The sequence below is a fragment of the Cryptotermes secundus genome, unplaced genomic scaffold, assembly GCF_002891405.2.
Source record: "Cryptotermes secundus unplaced genomic scaffold, Csec_1.0 scaffold191, whole genome shotgun sequence".
NCBI classification, from domain to species: Eukaryota; Metazoa; Arthropoda; class Insecta; order Blattodea; family Kalotermitidae; genus Cryptotermes; species Cryptotermes secundus.
Genome location: NW_019718272.1, coordinates 625,316 through 640,240, shown reverse-complemented (window position 1 = coordinate 640,240; position 14,925 = coordinate 625,316). Strand labels below are relative to the sequence as shown.

Here is a 14,925-nt window from a genome sequence, read left to right as displayed (position 1 = left end):
AGTTTCAGAGAGGTAGATCTAGGCCCAAATTGGGGCTGTAGCGCCACAAAAAAAAAAAATATATATATATACACACACACACACACAAGTAAATGCCGTTGCAGAATTTTTAGTTTATTGATGTATGAATAAACATATTTTTAACATGTAAGATTTGAGGTTTTCACGGCGGTGACTATGCAGAATGCAGTCTTCTGGGATGTGACGCCGTGTAGATAGTGTTAACCGAAGTTTCGGGGGAAGTTATCGCCTCAGTTTTATCTAACAGCGCCTGCTCACGCTGGTTCGTCGCTCGCGGATCTTCTTCTTTTCTCTTCTAACCTGAAGATTGAGGCGATACCTTCCTCCGAAACATCGGCTAACACAATATCTACACGACGCCACATCCCAGAAGACTGCTTTCTTCATATTTTTAACAATTCTTCTTGGAAATTACAGTGGGCTTAGCACGTAACATGTACGTGTAAAGTAGTTATGACTGGATCTAGACATCGGACAAATGGAACTGTTCCGAGAATAAATAAGAGGCACAGTGAACGATACAAACACCCAGCATACACAGAACAGGGGTGTGTAACATATAAACTACATGCGTCTCTTAATTACCATCATGATCAAACTCTCTTTATGAAATTAAAATCAGTTACCGCTCTAGCTATCTCTGAACGAAAATTGGCCGCAGTCAGTCACTAAAATTCTATGAATAGTCAATTAATAGTTTAAAAGGTACGTTAATTTGGACGTACAGGATTCTCAGAATTTAATTAAATTGATTATATCAGTTGTGCGGTATCATATATTCGCAGATTATGTTTGAGAATATTGGAGTGGCATTACGAGTACAAATAGAAGCTAAATTATTGCACTATTGATTATTCATATTTCTATGCCGTTTCGACACGGGGACTATAATTCAGTCTCATCATAAATAATTTTATAGGTCAACTAGAATTATCTGCTTAATTAACAACTCGAAGGCCGTGCAACAGATCAGGTGGTTAGCCGTCGGCGTCTACTGCGACGGCCCGGCGTCAGTTGATGTGAGATTTATGAAGGAGAAAGTGACATTTTGATGGGTTTCCTCAGAATACTTCAGTTTCTCCTGCCAATTCTCATTCCACTGACTGTTCCACGTTCATGAATCATCCCGTTTAAGACGCTATATAGTCTTGTTACTGCAAACGTCGTTAAATAACCAACTTAACAAAATGACTAATTTCATTATGGAGGTTCACCAAGAGAGTTGAGAGATATTCTCCTGATGGTCTCGTTAATTAAATAGTGTTCTATGGTAGGACATTTAGCATTATATGCCTATAAATTCTTGCTACTGCCTATTTATGCTGTGATAGTCTGCAGGATGGGGTGGCCTGGACTGGGTTCATGTTGCTCAGGATAAGGATCCAGTGGAGGGCTCTTGTGAACACAGTAATGAACATTCGGGTTCCATAAAATGTTGGGAGGTTCTTGAGTAGCTACACAACAGATGGCTTCTGAAGAAGGGCTCAGCTCCTTGTAGTTAGTTTTCTAGCTTCTAGAATACCGGTTGTAATTCTGTAATTCTGAGTTATACATTATTGCCAGAAACCTTTGGAATCCACGTGGAGCTGTCTATTTACGTTGATCTTAATATCTCACATTATTCACAGTAAAAGTAAGTAAAAGTAAAGATATCCCTGTAACAGGCCGTGGAGGACCATAGGGTTGTAAGATGTTGAGGTTCTCACATTTTCTAGACAATCGGCTCATAGATGGCGGTAAGGTTGTCAGCCTTATGCGCCGACCGTCCTTTACCCCCAAGAATATTCCTGGTACTCATTTTTGTTAGAGGCTGAGTCGACTCCAGGGCCATAGTTCAGCTGGAAGGATTAGGTAAATTGAAAATAATCACCTCATCGCGATTCGATCCCGCGACTTTCCAGCTTGTAGCATAGTGTCTCAACCAATTACGCTACCACGTGCCCCCACATTATTCACATTATAGTTCTGAAATCTAGTGAATTGGTTAATTTCCGTCCTACTCGCCCTATTTTGGTCCCTACGCGTACTCTCTGGCTATCTGATTACACAGTGTGGATACACTTAGTATGGTAGTGAAGATGGTGATGAAGACTAGTCGCTTCGACGAATCCACGGTGTGGTGGAAAACCTCTGGTAGTACTCTGCCGTCTGACTTCTCATTAAAAGTATGGAGCTGGCCTCGGGCGTAGGGACCTCTGACAGTTTCTATACTCTTTCCGTCGTCTCTGCCCATGTACTCCCGACCTATGGTATTTAATACCTGATCCCTACCCGTCAGCACTTGCCTAGTGACCTCATTACGGTCTCTACAGCTACGGTATATTTCAACGTGCAGTTTCAGAATTTCTACCTTCGGACGAGCCAGGACTGAAGCAAGTCCGTCCGTCTCTCCTTCATCACTTCTTCTATACATATTTTTGAGACTCCGGGGTTTCAGCACCCCGTTATGGCCTTAGAGGCATAACAGATATGTTTTTTAATTTATATTTCGTATTTAATATCACCCATCTTCGTGACAATTTAAATGTGAATCAGTTAATCGTCCAGGACAGATAAATACATTATTAAGTGAATATTTGTTTGGGTGCAAGTTGCTACGAAGAATTATAATATTGTGAGATTTTGGTTCCCTCCGTATGGAAGATAGAAGATACCTTTTTCTGTCCTGAAGATGGAGCCAGTACGTTCATCCGAAACATCTGTAAGTTTCTACCGTACTACACGGTGTCACATCCCAAAAGATAGTGTTGCTCATATACAGGTAATTTTAACTTTCATGATATGTATTTGTACCAACCGTCTTACAGTGCACACAGTTTCACCTTTCTCTTCACTACAATTTTCGGCACTAATGTGCCATCTTCAGGTGTGGTTTTGTTTACGTCAAACCATTGCATGAGCAATACAACGCACGCAGTCACAAGGGAAGGACACAACACAGGATACAATATACACAGGAATATAGGAAGGGTACTCCCATAGGAGAGGATTGACATAACTCGCGAATTTGAAGTACGAAGTATAGATGATAAATCTTGAAAAGTTTAATATATAAATTTTATTATTATACATGACATATTTACATTTTAATCATTTTATAAAGGAGACATGATGACATGCAGTGCAATGGTTTGACGTAAAAAAAACCACACCTGAAGATGGCACATTAGTGCCGAAACATGTGAAGAGAAAGGTGAAATTGTGTGCACTGTAAGACGGTTGGTACAAATACACATCATGAACGTCAATCAGTGCAACAGGACGCTAAAATATAACATTAACAATTTTAACATTTTTCCTGTGTTGTAATTAAACACTACTCCATAAAGAAGTGTAAATTGTAAGGCAGTGCAGATAGCCCTAAACTCCACGCATTTTTAACTCACTAGATTGAGGTTAGTGGTCAAATTTACGACCCGGTCACTTTAACTCCCTTACTCGTTGGTCACGAATTTGGATGGGCTCAAGCGTTGCTTTGAATGTGACGAAAAACAGAAATACTCTTGGCCATACTGGAAATCGAACCTCGACCGTTTAGCCCGTAACTGACCACTTTAATGACCGACTGGCCGAGCTTATTTGTCAGCAACAAAACTCTGCTGGATGTTCGTTCATGATGATAAAGATATATAGGAAGCCTGGAGGAATGATGGTGAGAGACGGTGTAGACGAGGTTATTAAGTATCCATATTAATGAGAAGTTGTGAAATATGAGGAAAGTTCTTGAGAGAACTGTGAAAAATTCTTGGCTGTGTATGTCTTGTCTCACGGTAGAAGCGTTCAGAGGATTATTGTTACTTGTTGACTGATTACACAAATTTCAAATTCTTGACTCGCAGTGAACTCAACGGCGAACGCAGTGTGAATTTTAATGACATGGGGATTGCATTCTCCTCCGGAAATAATCCGGCCACTCGACGGTTTGTCTCCTATGACGTTTCTTATGGGTTCTATCGGTCTTACAGAAAAAAAAATAAATAAAATGTTCAAATGCCTAGCATTCAGTGACAGCCTTTAAAGGAAAGCACAGATTTCCGCTTATCTTCCAGTGGCTTCAACTACCTTTTAAGTAAGGACCAGAGACTATGGGAAGTGAGAATCTAACGTTTCTGCTAAATATTTCAACTCTGTTGAAAAAGAGACTTTATTCTCCTAGGAAATCGAGTATCATTGCTGGACAAATAGAAACTATCACATTAATGTCATTGCTTACTTTGAGAAATTGTCTTATTATTTGTACCATCCCGTGCGAGAGAGAGAGAGAGAGAGAGAGAGAAAAAAAACAGTCGTTGGAGAGTGAAATGATGAACATTGTTTCTGTCATCAGTATGCTCATTTTGTACCGGTCCGGTAGCCGAGCGGTCTGAGGCATGCAATATCTTCGCTTGCTAGGAAACCGGGATCGTGGGTTCGAATTCCACTCAAGGGCATGGATGTTCAGTGTTTGTGTGTGTGTGTGTGTGTGTGTATGTGTACAAGTAGAGGCCTTGCGGCGAGCTGATCAGCCGCCCAAAGATTCCTACCGAATGTCTAAGATCTAGCAAACCGAAGTGAAAAGGAGAGTTTCATGGAGGTAGGGTAAGGCCCAAATTGTGACCGTAGCGCCAAAGGAAATAAAGTACGTTATGAATAACATACGTCTTACCTTAAGGAAGGCTCGTGAATGGCCACTAGATATTTTCCCAATTTATAGGCCTATTTAAGGAGGTTGAATGGGAGGCTTTGTTCACTAGAAAAATTTTAAATTCAGGTCACTCCTAATCTTCAAGCAAAACCTTTGCATTTACATGAAGCAGTTAAGTAGACTCTGCTTCTATACTGTCGTTACCGAAATGAGATCCATCGGCTGATGAGGAAATGTTCTCTTATCTCTTTGTTATCGTTATCATGAACTTTACGTGAGCCGGGATACCTGGTTCCGGGGTGAATGATAGGTCTCCTGATCCTAGAAGTGGTAATATTCTTCTTCTCATTTTCATATCCAAATTGAATTTAACGCACTCTAAATCTCATACTGCAGGCGGAACGGAGCCCCTTTCCTTTGCATTATGGTCACAGCGTGAAGCTGATGTCCCCATTCGATGTTCAGTATAATAATGTGTACAGCTGTATCTGCGTTCCTCCTTCATTGCATCATGTCGCAATTCTTATATATAGGGACAATTGTGCCTCCACCACCACCACCACCATCAACTTGCCAGAATTCAAGGAAGTTATGTTATTCGAAGTTCGACCCGTGGAAAACCTTCCTTCACATTTCTGATTTTTCTGTCTCTGAACATAAATTCTGCAAATATTTCTTCAGAAAGACCACGTATTTACCAAATCTGTTCATAATTTGGCTATGTAACGAGATGATTTCAGCTGCGCAGTTTAAGTAGTGTTGGTGAAGTGGGTGGTCGGAAATAATAAGTAGGTAAGGATCTAATAGGAGGTGATTGTGTCCCATTTAAAATTATGGACCCTAAGAGGTTGGGGGTGGGGTGGAGCCAAGAAACAAAGTAATAGCATTCAGCATAAAATAAACTATGTAGGATTTGAGGTTCTCACAGCAGTGTTTATGAAAAGTCCTGTCTTATGGGATATAACGCCATCTAGTCCGCCCTGCTTGCTACCTGTTTCATGCTGGTTTCTTGCCTGGCCTATTTTTCGTTCCTGAAGATGGAGACATTTTCTCCGAAACGTCACTTTACTTTCAACGGACTACACAGCGTTATATCGCAGAAGATAAGCTAAACAGAAAGTAAAGGAGAAGTGAACACCTTGCTAGTTGTGAAATAGTAGTTCTTGCACTTGTACTGAAGTGTGTACATAAAGTAGCGACCTCACTTCCAGCCACCTGTTTAGAGAACAATAATCTAACTACACTAGACAGACATTGCCTAAGTACTAAGTAAGGAAGAACTTCCCCCATTTACACCTTGCATCGTCATGTAGTGATTAGCACTTCTGCTTCTTAGGGCCTCGTTTCGAAACTGGGCTAGAGGGTTAGCTTTCCAGACTGAGAATATAAGTGATTTTCCTAACTACCTACGGCGAAACGTTTTGGGATTGTAGACGAAGGTTGCTGCTTCTGTATGCTTTCTACTTAATAATTTGTAATCATCCTGTCATTTGGCACTGTCGATGTCNGTTTCGATCTATTTTCATGTCTGCTTTTTAAACAGGACTTCTTCCCCAAAAGTAATTTCTCCCAAAATATTTATAAAAAAGATGAAAGCTATGCCTGCATGATCGCGAGTTACGAGTCTGGTAAAATGTCGTCATTGCGCTGATTATGTTGCACCGCCACGCAAACTTGACAGAACATCAGTTGACCTACTAAATGGGACCGTTGACGTTAAACGGGAAATAATTTAATCGTCATTTGATCCTCAACCCTACCTCCTTTCTTCCATTTATTCTTTCCATATCTTTACTCTGGCCCTCCCTTCCTCGTCGAATCAGGTCACATTGTTCCTCCTTCGGATCACATTTTACTTAATTCCGTAATGATATGATATTATCTGATGCGGACGAAGCCCTGCATACAACATTTTAGTTGTATATTTTAGGTCACTTTCCTTACATTCTGTTACCAGTCTCAAGGCGCTGTCTGTCTTCTTACGTTCGGCTAGCTTGAAGCGTTTGTTTTGCTCTGAAGAAGCTCCTGTCCTCCGTCTTGTCATCGGTTTCCATTTGAGGGAGAGACACTTCCTGTTCAAGAAGATTTACTCCTTAAAGTGATGGAGTTAATCGACCTGGACTGCTTATTATTATTATTTTTGTCCGGTGTTCGTCTATGTTAGAAAAAATCGGATTTATACAATCCATGTTTTGAAATCAATAAAAATTTGAATGACTCTCACATTACTTATATTATCTAAACCGTCTAAACGGTGTGCCCATAATAAAATCCTTATACTTATGACATGCATTGCAATCCAGTTGCCCGCTTTGGGCTGGGATTGAAGTTTCTGTCATTCCTTTTCATGTGCACATGAATGTGACGTGACCGCATGAAGAAGGAAGATTTTTTGTTCAGAATAAAAAGATTCTCTGATTTCGGTTCTTCCTTTTGCCCAGAATTTTTCGGTATCTTTTTTCAGTAGTCTTTTCTTGTGTTTCAAAAGTCCATTTCATCACAAGGGAACATTTTCCATAAAATCGGAAAAGCAAAGAGTGGTATAAAATTGAACAAAGGGAACATAAAGATTGCTGTAATTCTGATATATGCCCAAAATGAGGGGCTCCATGACTTCTAAGACGAAACTTTAGTTTCCGTAACAAATTTAGTTTTTGCGTAATGGGTCAAGTTTATATTCTTTCAAAACTTACAATGTATTACCTCCTAGAGAAAAGAACGTGTAGGTTGATACTTATTATGGGAGCACATTTTATTGTAAATTAAGTAGTGATTATTTTTTCATTGGTGCTACAGCCCTCATTTTGGCCTAGGCCTACCTCCATGAAACTTTCCGTTTCACTTCGGTTTACCAGATCTTAGACATACGGTAGGACTCCTTGGGCGGGTGATCAGCTCGTCGCAAGGCCTCTACCTGTACACAAACACAGAAAAACGCACACAGACATCCATAACCTGAGTGGGATTCGAACCCACGATCCCGGCTTCCGAGCGAGCGAAGACAGTGCATGCCAATTAGTTTTTGTAAGGTGGAAATATGAAGGTACAGTGTTGTAAAGTAATTTTAAACACTTCTCTTGAATAAGAAAAGTCGTTTAGAGTGAATTATAAATAATTTGCTTACTTTAAATTATTTCAGTATTGAGTACTCCCATCAAATGAAACTGTAAATCGAAGTGACAGTTTCATAGGCACATATATTAAATATAAATATATAAATTTTTAAGTGACAAATTCATAATCTTCGTAAGAAATTTATATGTTTCGTCATTAAATTATTCCATCATCAAAACTCGTCTTCATGAATATAGATTCATTGATCTACCGTCGTTAGAAAACATATAAATCAGAAAACATTTGTGCATTTATTGTCAAAATTATTTTTATCGTGTCCGAACTCTTTTCTTGATCCTCCTACTCGGAACAGCCCTTGAACCGTCTCAGTAGTGCAGGAGCCTCGTCTCCAGTGTTACAAGGAACCGGGCAGCGACGGAGGTGACTGCCTCGAGATATTGAGGACATCCGCTAATGTAGACCTGTATTAAATGAGCGGACGCGAGCTGTCCTTAAGGATTGGTATTGCAGCTTGGGAGGGGGGGGGCTGATAAATTGTCTTCAGCTTCTTTTTGAGTATACAAGAAACGAGTGGCAGAAATCAAATATTCTTAACTTTTACCACTTTCTGTCACGCACCTTGTGCTCTTCTACCGAATGGCTGTCGTGGCATGCTCTTGCAATCTATTGATAGTCGACTGTCTTTTCTCCTTCATAACTTGTACTCCTCACCAAGTATAATTAGACTGATCAAGTCAAGGGGGGTGAGGTGGGCAGGGCATGTAGCACGAATGGAAGAGATGAATGCATATAGGATATTGGTGGAGAGCCAGAAGGAAAGAGACCGCTAGGAAGACCAAAACGTAGCTGGATGGATACTATTAAAATGGATCTTAGAACGATAGCGTGAGATGATATGGACTGGATTGATCTGGCTCAGGATAGGAACCGGTGGAAGGCTCTTTTGAATACGGCAATGAACCTTCTGTTTCCATAATATGCTGGGAAGTTCTTGAGTGGTCGCACAATTTGCGGCTTCTCAAGAAGGGCTCGGCTCCGTGAGTGAGCGCTTTTCGTTGGCCTCCTTGATCCATTCTGGGACCAAGGAACCACTAAACCTTCCAACCACGGCAAGGTAGCGGCCATGAGGTGGGGACCCCACCACTTTTTCGGACGCAACTTCTGCAAGAAATTCACGATTCTCTCCAGCCCCTGGGGTTTGAACTGAGCTGGGTTACTCGTGGCCACGAGATTTGCCCGACCCTACTCCGCTGCTCCAGCGCCGGCGAGATTGGGGTCGGGGGGAGGGGCGTCCTGGAAGCACGCACTTACCAAACTATATTTTGGCGATTGTAGCTGTTGTACTGTTACGGCTCAACTTAAGTGCCCCGCCCAAAACCAACCCCCGAACCACCCAGTCGACCTCGAGACGCCCCACACAGAATTAAGTGCTGGCGCCCCGTTGAATATACGTACTTCTTTTTCGTCATTTTCTTTCCTCTCTCTGTAATGCCTAGCTCTGTGACGGGACGTAATCACTAGGGATGTTCACCAACTCTGCGGCGGGAACACGGACGATAAGTCCATCACATCAAACCAGAGAATGTAGAAAGGTATTATTCAAATAAAGTAAAGATCTCTATTTTATGCATACTGTTGTGTAACACTATGTGGTATTGTTATGTGGTCATCAACACAACAATCTCCAAATAAATAAACCCATTTTACGCTACTGACGTTTCATTATTATTCTGTTTGCTACATGTTTCGATCCGGCTGGGTCATCATCAGGCAGTTTTCATGAAAGTACCTGATGATGATCCAGCTGGATCGAAACATATAGGAAAGACATAATAATAATCAAATGTTAATACAGTAACATTGGTTTATTTATTTGGAGATTACTGTGTTGACAGCCATGTAATAATATCACAAAGAGAAGATCATTCGACCACTACAAGAATCTGAGCGATACGCAAATTTACACTGGCCAGAAAAGAAAACAAGGTAAGTGTATTCAGAGGTCTGGTCTGATGTATCTGGTCAGGTAATTTGGTGCTGGCTTCGACAGCACAGTTATTTTTCATTTTGGGCTGAGTTATAAGGTTGTGTAGTCCGTTGAAAGTCAACCGAAGTCTCGGAGGAACAAGTCGCCTCTATCTTAAAACCTGAAATTGGAGGCTAAATGTTAGTCTGAAACGTCGGCTGACTTTCAACGGACTACACGGCGTCATATTCCCGAAGATAAATTCTTCATTAATATATTTGATTTGCAGTGTAATTGCACATTTCCTTTTGCACCTTCAGCGGAATATAATTTAAGATCAAGTTCTTAACCGATATCCCTATTCAATTTAGATTTTACGAAAGTGTGATAAATGTAAATGTTATTTTAATCTAAATGCAATCTGTTTGAATTATACACTGCAATAAGAATTCTACAATAAAACCAAAAATATTAATGCAAATAAATAAACAATGACTTGCGATGACCCATACACTATTGGCATGACAATGATGTGTGAATATAATCTCTAACAAATTTACTTTCGAAATTGTTTGTTCCTGCAAATTACAAATGAGTTTATTGATGCTATTCTGCATCAAGCAAAGTGATTACTGTTTACTGTTTGCTGGACTTACTCTTCGACCCTGAAAACTGGAGTACGTTTCTCCGAATCAACGGGAAAATTCTACCAGACTACACGATATCACATTGCGGAAGATAGTACTCTTCATTGTCACCGTCATGAGAACCCCAAATCTCTCGTTTTGTTACAATATTTATGCACCGTCCGTTTCTTAAGCGCTCTTAAGAAACGGACAGCGAAACTGAAAACTTGTTGAGGCGAAAACAGTTCGTAGCGAAACTTTGGTAAAAAAGAGAGAGAGAGAGAAGCTTATTTTTGAAAGAAAAAAGAAGAAGAAAAAGAAGAACTAAAGAAGTGTCGGAGAATGAGAAGCTAAGTAAGGGATACGAAGCGAAACCTCCTGGCTTCCGTAAGGTGAAACGGTGGTTATAAATCTTGAAACCAAAGCAGACAGGAAGGAAGGAAGGAGCAAGAAGATGTGCAGTAACCTATCCTTTTCTAATTTTCTGTCCCTGGTCACAGCATCTCTGCTGCAGCTGGTAAGACCGAAAGTTGAAAGTTTTTGACGCTGTATGAGCTGAATGGAGATATGAGTGTAGAAAAGGAAAGCATATTATTTTGATATTGCCGTCGCAGTTTCTTTCTCTCGAAGCGACAGATCGTGCGTGTTGGAACCAACAAAGCAACCATCTTTACCACCTGCTTGCTACAGAGACTACGCTAGAGTAGGAAAGAGGAAAGACGATTCGCAGTTTGTATACACACTGTCTTGTGTAAGAAAGTGTTTTCTTTGTGTACTGCAGAAATCGTACCTCAACCCTTGATTTAGCCCTGCTAAGCCTGAAATAGTAGAGATCATTTTCTTCCTTTTTTCTTTCTTATAAACGCTTATATTTTTTGTAGGATTGATCCTGAGATTCCTCTCGGTCAGTTGGAAGATAGCGTCGTTTTAGTTTTTTAGGGTGTCAACGTGTCGTTCACAGTCTGAAGGGACTGAACGAAGGGATTTTTTTATTCTATTTTAACTATTTCATCATTAAGAAGACTAGGCAGTGTTTCAGCAAATCCTCACCAACTCCCTCACACTTGAGACTGTGTACCTCATGCATAAAATAAGTACTCATCCCGTTGTGCATTACACTGAGAAGAATTTATGTGATACTTTATTACTTTTTGATTTGGAATATATATTTCATTTTCGAAATTAGTTAGGATCTTTGAAAAATAATGGTACTGAAATTTGATTCAAAAGCGGAGTCTGTATAGCGACTGGCTACAGGCTGGACGACCGAGGGATTGGATTTCGAGTGGCGGTAGTGTCAAGAATTTTCCCTTCTCCTCGTCGTCCAGACCGGCTCTGGAGCCCACGTAAATTCCTATCGAATGAATACCGGGGGCTCTTTCTCCGGGAGTCAAGCGGCCGAGGCGTGAAGCTGACGACTGACCTCCAACTATACCGAGGTCAAGAAAATGTGCTTATACTATATCCACTCCCCCATACGCCTTCATGGCGTAGTGCTTGATTAGTTAAGCACAGGGACAACTTGACCTTTACCCTTTACTTGCTTTTATGGGATTGCCATTAATTTGTCTTTAGGTTATTGATTCTAATGTTCTGTTTATATGATATATACAGCTATAATGATTTTTTCGAATATACTAGTGGGTAGACTATATTGCTGCTCTGTACAGTAAAAGTAAGCAATACCAGAGCCATATTTTTCATGCTGTGTTAATAAGAGTAGTGGAATAATTATTATTCGTGCTTCATATTTTGAAGTTTATTTGCTCCAGCACCAACAGGGAACCCGGTTGTCATGACTATGATCTCAGTGATTTTTCACAGCCTCTCCAGCGAAATGTTAATACAGTTCTTGTCGTTTTGAAGAATAGAATTCATGTGCGCAATATGTAAAAAATTCAGTCCCTACCTCTCAGACAAATACATCGCATCTCCTTTGCAAAGAGGTTAATATTGATTAAGGACTTAATCTCTGTTTAATCTCAGAATAGTGTGAAGCACGTAAATAAAATCTATGAGGGAATGGAGCAGTTTCTTCGATGTAAAATCACGTATTACGTCATTATAAAAACATCTTTGCATTAGGGGATTATAATAGGCCATGACCATTTCCTCCCACACCACCTCCAAATCATTCATAATCATTCATGTTTCTTTCGACGCTATTGTTCGTATGGAGGGTTTGTGTGACTAACAATAACGCGTTCTGAATTGGATGATTGGATTTATTGGTACTATATTACAATTACAACCGATTATAACAGCTCACAATTAATGACTTAATTCCCTACTGGACTAAACGTGTCTTCTCTTCCACTGTGACGAATGCCGAACGAAGAATCCCTCTTCATTCCCACGAATGAAATTAACTCTTTTATGATTCTGGGAAGAACCGAATATAAGTCACCATGTCTTACAGTTCCTCTGTTATTCTGCTTTTTTTACTGTCGCGAAACGTGCTTACCAAACCGTTGCCCAGCAGTGGATTATTCCACGTCTATTCGTTGCATCGGGAACGTGTGTTTGGCGAGCCGTTGGCTAATAATGGACTTCCACTCTTACTCCTCTATTCCGACTTTCAGGCTTCGTGTCGCAATATATGTATTTAATTACGTATGTGATATTGCGTAGTGAACTAAAGAAGGAGCAAATCATACATTATGTATCAGTAAGAATGTGCAAAAAAATCTGAATAGGATCTGATTTACTTGTTCTAGTGCTTCATACTGGTATCGAAATGAATAGCTGAAGGACTGGGGAAGTGTATTTGGGAATGGGGGGGGGGGGAAGTAGAGTAAAAGTTGCGACATCCGGCACTGGATGATGCGGAAATCTCTCTTAACCGGAAAATGGCAGTGACATATTGGCGTATTTTTTTAAGTATATGTACGAGTATATATATACAAAATGTTACGTAAGTAATTATAAAAATGGATCAGAAATTGTTGCAGTGAAAATAGAATAGGATACCAGTGACAAATTAAACGGGTAGTTCTGTCCGTGAAGTTGCTGGGTACACTAAGGAACATACAATGTTCTAATATGCGGGGAAGTGCCATATCCGGAAAAAACTGTATTACTGGAAGTGCCTGATGTTGTGACTTACTGTCTTGCAGGTGGACAAGGTTCGTTGTTATTGTCACTGGCTGTGATGTAGGGTCGATTTGATATATATATGGGACATTCAAATAGTTGAAATCGAGCGTAATACATTCACAAATGCAGTCAGTGTTCGTAGAATTCAGACAGGAACCACACGCAGATCATGTAGGTAATATGGGCGCCATGGATGGTGCTAAAATATTTAATTTTTGATCTCTACGGCGAATACATATACTCGTACATTTCAGAATTCTCGTTATTGCTCCACTATCTAATTAAATTATGTCTATCAAGTATGGTACTTCTTGAGAAGCTAATAGTCGATTAACTGATCAAGGAAACCCGAATGTTCATTACCTTGTTCACAATAGCCTATAACAGATCCCTGAGCCAGATTAATTCAGTCCAAACCCCTATAAGCGTTAGAACTTCTTACAAAATAAAACAGGGGCCTACCCCTGACAAAACACAATTGTATCATAATGTCTGATCCGCTGTCGTAAGACTTTGCAGATTATATGTCGCTGGGGAGGATCTTAAATTAGGCCTCCTGACGTTTCGTGAAAATATATACATGAAGCAGCGCAGAGAACATCAATCCAATAATTACGGTGAATTATATTGCCATTCTGAATCGGTAACCTTTTTAAAATAATTGTATTTTGTGCAGTATGAATTTTGTAATAAAATATACCAACTTACATCGTTCTTGATTTCTGGTTCGGAAGCAGTTTACGTCTTAAAAGGAAAGAAACGCAGAATTCTAACTGATATATTTCATGACTTTCTTTGGTCTCGTCAGGTTAATGTAAGCTAAAGTCTTATAAATCTGCAACAGCTTGCATCTCCCTATCTTCTGGCTGACAGTCACAGACTTGCTTATACCTTAGTTACGTATTTCAAAATTGTTGAATGTATCGCTATAGACATCTGTGAAGAGATACATATAGCAGGGAATCGACAGTCAAGGAAAGACAGGAAGCTGAGAATCTCTTTTGGTGGCACTTCCTAGATATTTAATTGGAACTACTAAACCATACGTTAAAACTGCAATAAAATTGGCAAACTCAGAACAATAGAAAGAATATTACTATGTTTTATGGTCGTGACTAATAATAACAGAGTTTGGATGAGATGCTTAGATTTAATGATCGCTTCTTAAATTCACGTTTAATCGGAATAAATGACAATAACTCACAACAAAAGGCTGCCTAAGGCTCGCTCAATTCTGGCTGGACTACGACTGACTTCATTCTGGTCTGTCTTCCCCTCAATTATTTTGTCTTCTACTGACCTGAACTCAGTCTTGTTCTCCTCTTATATAGCGTATCCGTAACCACGGAAACGCCTGCTGCCCACATATACCGCGTATCCAAGGATACGTCTGTGTATCACAGCGACGGGATGGTTTCAAAGAATCTGGTCGTCACAGCAGTGGTAGTGAAAGGAGCGCGTTGAAAGCTAACTGATATTTCGGAAGAACAAGTCGCCTCCATCTACAGAACTCTGTT

At 40.1% G+C, this 14,925-nt stretch overlaps 1 protein-coding gene across 1 annotated transcript in view; it reads left to right on the top strand.

The window, feature by feature from the left end:
- LOC111873679 overlaps window positions 1-14,925 on the top strand; it is a 980,223-nt gene that overhangs the window by 490,738 nt on the left and 474,560 nt on the right. The gene's annotated exons all lie outside the window — the stretch shown is intronic.